This window comes from Arachis hypogaea, chromosome 14 (assembly GCF_003086295.3).
Source record: "Arachis hypogaea cultivar Tifrunner chromosome 14, arahy.Tifrunner.gnm2.J5K5, whole genome shotgun sequence".
In the NCBI taxonomy this organism is placed as follows: Eukaryota; Viridiplantae; Streptophyta; class Magnoliopsida; order Fabales; family Fabaceae; genus Arachis; species Arachis hypogaea.
This window is the reverse complement of record NC_092049.1, coordinates 135,742,490-135,748,489: the sequence shown is the minus strand read 5'-3', so window position 1 is coordinate 135,748,489 and position 6,000 is coordinate 135,742,490.

Below are 6,000 nucleotides of genomic sequence, written 5' to 3'. Positions count from 1 at the left end.
AAAGTCAACTATTAGTATTTACCGGCAGTGGAAGGAAGGTTATCGTCGCTGATGCTTCTCATGACGCAGCTGCTTGATGGGTGGACACGGCAGGACGACGTTGATGGATTCTGGTTTTGCGACGTCGACGGCTACCCCAACTTGATGAAATCTGAAGACTGCTTGGAGGAAGAGATTCGGTCCAACAGCAACGGGTGGAGGTGCGTCTCGTGGGAGGCTTTAGTGGTGAAAGAAATTAGGACTAGGTTATTAATGGCGGGTTTTATGTGTTTTGAACATTAAAAGACTGAGTTCCTTTCTCTCCTGATGGTGGTAACAATAAAGGGCTTCACTTAGCAGTGTAAATAAGCCAAAAAGAATAATAATAAACAATTTATAATGTTTATATGCATCAGCCTAATAATAAAAGTATGATATATTTTATTGCTAACAATATTAATAGAATTATTCAATAAACCATAAATATAATTGGGTGTTAAAAGAATGTGAATAATAATAATAATAATAATAATAATAGTGGGGGATATTCTTGATGACATCTGCTACAGTTGTGGCCATCGGCCCCGTATTGCTTACATAGTCTAGGACCACGCAACATTTGAGTGTCCATCTCATTCAAGAAATGGGTCATCCTTGGTCGACCTTTGGATACCCGTCTGAGGAACGAATTACCTAGGAATCGAGGTCCATGATAAACAGGCCATGTTGTGGGATTCTCTAGTGGCCTAAACCTAGCTTTGTACACTCTACAAAGTTGGTCCATTTTGTAAATATCATGAACATACAGTTGCCAATCCAGCCGTTGATTTGCACAACAAGCAAACACATGTCGAACGGAAGCCGGTCTACCTGGAATTCACCAAGACACACCGTTGTCGACGTAGGTCCACTGCATACTCAACCCCACTGGGACACTCACGCACTTCGAATGCCTCATTCTGTCTGTCAAAGCAAATAACTTGTATGTTATCCGCTGTCCACTGATTCACATGCAATTTAGAGGTCACAAGCTCAAAGAACACATGTCCTGCGTTAATACGAGCCTCAGCCTTGGCTCTTTTTCAGGTGAACAATTCATTAAGCCTGTAAAACGTTGCCTTAACAAGTGCAGTGACTGGAAGATTGCACGTCCCTTTTAGTACCGAGTTGATGCATTCCACTAGATTAGTGGTCATATGACCCCACCTGTATCCCCCATCAAATGCCAAAGCATACTGCTCACGTGAAACCCGATCCAACCAGTTGGTATAAGCCTTAACCTACTCGTGTAAACGCTGATAATGCATCTCGTACTCGCGAATCGTCCTCGAATATCCTGTCAATAAAAAAAAGATCAACTATAAACAACATTCATAATTAATAACTGGGTTTAAGAATAACTATAATAGTAACTATGATACCAATGATGACGATAAGCTTCTGCAGATACAGAGTCTTGAACTTCCTCAAGAAGTTAGACTCTATGTGTCTGATACAAAACATGTGAAAAGCTCTGGGAGGAGACCAAGATCTGTTACTACGAGCAATAGCTGACCTGATGGATTCGTGCTGATCGGATATAAGGCCCACACCATCACGTGTCACCACATGTTGTCGTAAGTTACTAAGAAAAAAGTGCCAAGTCTCAGATGTCTCTCCCTCTACTATCGCAAATGTAATAGGCACGATATTGTTATTTCCATCCTGTGAAACTGCAACCAACAAATAACCCTTATATTTTCCATACAAATAAGTTCTGTCTACCTGCACTATTGGCTTACAATGTCTAAATGCTCTAATACAAGGGTAATAACTCCAAAAGACTCGGTGTAGTATACGAATATTAGGAACTAGGTCATCTCTTTGGTACGCAGGCATTGTTTCAAAGTGAACCACCACTGATGGCTCCTTGTGACACATGATCTCAAACCATATGGGCAAAGTTTTGTACAAAACTTTTCAACCTCCAAAAATTGACTCCACTGCCTTCTGTTTTACGAACCATGTTTTGGGATAACTTATGGTGTAGTTAAACTTCGGCTGTACTTCCGCAATCACTGATTTTACCTTTATAGATGGGTAAACTTCTACCAATGGTTTTATTGCTTTTGCAATTGTGTTGGAATCTAACTTTGAATGATCTTGAGAAATGGTGGCCCTAGTACAGGTGTGACTACCATTGTACCTCCTTATCTCCCAACATGACTTCCTGGACATTTTGCTAACCCTGATCAGCCAATCACAACCTGCGCCGTACTGGGAACATTTAGCATAGAATGTCATCAGTTCTGACTCATGCACACGATAATCTACACCTCTACAGATGGTATAATCTTTTATCGTCTTAATTACTGCCTCCCTAGAACTGAATTCCATTCCCACGGTGAATTCACCATCCCACGCCACAAAATTTATATTTCCATAAATAATTCTTAAATATGTGTCTCATTAATAAAATCTATGATCCATAAATCAAGAATAAATCATGCAAAAGTTAATAAATTAATCAACTAGGTCATCAAATGCTATTTAATAAATTAATAATCACAGAAGAATGTGAAATACTAAATTCATCGACATGCATGTTTACTTGATAATTAAAAATTAAACAATTGCTAATTATATGCTATATTTTACCTATTTACCATTGCCTTAAATATTTGTCTCAAACCCAAAACCTATGTATAAATCATAATTTAAAATTACTACATATCTGCATTTATATATTGAGGAAACTCCGGTGCATGCATGGCCTTCAAATCCAACGACCGCATGAAAGTCAGCTCCTCAAACGACTGCTGGTTTGTTAGTGCATTTGCCACATCTGTCATAGTTACTTTCAAACTCTTCCTCGCTATCACTGTTGTAATCTTCCAATAAAATATCTCGGTCCGCTGCAGACTGCTTGAACTCAATATACAGTTCGATGAACGATATTCGGGACTGACTTTCAAGATACACTAAAAAAATTTCTTGCATGCTCGCTTCATCGGTCACGTATTTCGTTTGAAATTGAACGAATCCATCAAATATAGATATAGGATATCTATATAGAATATACGACACTCTCCTAGATATTTGAGAATCCATCTTCTCACAAATCACACCTTTTAAATCTTCAAATGACAGTGTGAATTGAATTATAATATCTCATGGATTTTCACACACAAATTTCACTCCTTCAGATATTTGTAATAAAATTTGACCATGATAATACACTTTTAACATCACTCTATCATCCATGACAATAGAGAAAAAGAAAAAGAGCAGAGACGAGCTTCAGAGATTTGAAGAGAAGAGTGTGAGAAGAAGAAGACGAAGTGGATAGCTCGGTTATGGAGTTGGTATATATAAAACTGAAATCGGACCGTCTGACCGCTTTTTTGATGGTTCAATTTTTTTTTAAAACTAAAATCGGATAGTCCGATTAGTGGCAAGGCCCGCCAAAAAATATTTTTTTGTGAGAAATTGGTGGGTCTGATTTCATGGTCCAACAAACATTTTGTCCTGCACACTAGAAATCGCTGGGTCCGATTTTTTCGGACAAAAAAAATTGAACTCTCCATGCATGAAATCGGTGGATCTAATTTCTATGCAAGCAAAACGTCTACCTAACACAAATCGGACGGTCCGATTTGTGTCTCCTCTCACCTCTAAAAAATCAGATCGTCCGATTTCTTCACGTCAACTAACTGCCATCACAACAGTATAAAACATCTTTAACTTCCATAACTAGGCGTTACACCAAACTAGATTCCATAACAAAAAAATTAGCCTATGTATATGAAGATGTTATTTTAATTTTTGAATATCTACATTTTAAAAGAGAGAAAAAAGTTCAATATGTCGGGTAAATTTGACGTAAATTTTATCTCTTAAAATTATAAAAATAATTTAAATAGCACTACCGAATATTTAATTATTTTATATGAATAATTGTGTTGACTTCATTATTATAATTATTTGATATAAAATTGTGTAATTTTCATTATTTCTAATAGTAGTTAGTAAATAATATATAATGAGTTGGTTTGACATTTTAATATAAGATTAATTAATATACTTAAAGTAATTCAAATTTAATGCAGCTTTCGAACAATAGTTAGATTTTGCTAACAAGTATGGGTGACCCTAAAATATTAGAAAATAAAGATTATATAATAGTTTTTGCTAGGTTTAAGTTCATCAATTCTGTCCAAAAAAAGAAAAAAGAAAAAAGAAACTCAATGCAATTCTTTTGCGAAAAGAAAGTTATAGCAAATATTCTTAAAGTATTGTTGTCTAAAAGGGATTGAAAACTATTCTCCCTCGATCATGCAGTGTCATGAATGTCATTTTAGTGATGTTAACAATTTTATAACCTTATCTTAAGACACAAGAATTGTTGTCCATGGAATAAAGCAGGGTTAGAGTTACTATGTATAGGTAGTAGTTAAAGTAGCAACTAGCAAGTATATCTATCACGGTCTTGTGTATATGTTGCGCATTATATATATTTGTTAGAAACAAGACATTAAACTATAGAAAGCATTTGTATATTATTCAGTGTGATGAAAAGTACAATGTACAAGTGGTATATATAGGTGCTAGAAGAATCAAAGTAATAAAAGTATAGAATCTTACAATTAATATACAGATATGCTATATAAATATAAACGATACTAATTGATCTAAAATAATTCTAATGATTCTCTAACATCCCCCCTCAAACTCAAGTGGGAGTTAAGGATATCATCTTGAGTTTGGATAATAAAGTTCGGAAACGAGTCGGGTGATGAGCTTTCGTGAAGATATCAGCAGTCTGATCTAGTGTTCCAATAGCAATGAGACGAACAACATCAATAAGGATACGTTGCCGAACAAAGTGACAATCAATCTCAATGTGTTTGGTGCGTTCATGAAAGACATCATTATGGGCAATCTGAATAGCACTGCGGTTGTCACAAAAAATATCAGTAGGAGACGACTGAGGAGCACCCAAATCTTCGAGAAGCCAACGAATCGAGATAACCTCAATAGTGGTGTCAGCGAGGGCACGGTACTCAGTTTCTGTGCTTGATCGAGCAGTGAACGTTTGCTTCTTAGCACGCCAAGAAATGAGAGCGTCACCAAGAAACAAACAGTAACCAGTAGTAGAACGACGATTAGTGGGATCACCAGCCCAATCAGCATCGGAGTATGCCTGAAGGGACAAAGAGGAATGGGCAAAAAATTAAAGGCCATGAAATAGAGTGCCTTTGATGTAGCAAAGAATGCGAAGAACTGCCGCATGGTGAGTAGTACAAGGAGCTGACAAGAACTGGCTAAGTACATGAACTGGATAGGCGATGTCTGGTTGGGTGACAGTTAAGTAGACGAGTCCTCCAACTAGCTGTCGATAGAGCGTAGGATTATCCAAAACAGTGCCATCTATAGGAGTAAATCGAACATTAGGCTCAAGAGGAGTAGACTCAGTGCGACTATCTGTAATTCCGGCTCGGGCAAGAAGATCTTAAGCATATTTAGCTTGAGAGAGATAGATGCCATCATTGGTGAATATGACTTCTAGACCAAGAAAATAGATGAGAGAACCAAGATCTTTCATCTCAAAAGTACGCTGAAGGGACGCCTTGAGATCAGAGATACCATTAGCATCATCTCCAGTAATGATCATGTCATCAACATACAGAAGTAGAAAAACAACTCCACGTTCACTTTTACGAATAAAGAGAGCATTCTCATGAGGACTGCAAGTGAAACCAAGACTGCATATGGTAGTGCTGAACTTGTCAAACCATTCACGAGGAGCTTGCTTAAGCCCATAGAGTGCCTTGCGAAGGAGACAAACTTTGCCAGAAGGACAAGGATAACCCGGAGGGGGTTTCATATAGACCTTTTGTTTCAAATCTCCATTAAGAAATGTATTTTTCACATCCATCTGACTGAGAGACCATTTTTTGACCACAGCAATGGCAAGAAGAGCTCGAACAGATGTGAGACGAGCAACAGGAGCAAAAGTCTCTTCATAGTCAATACCATACT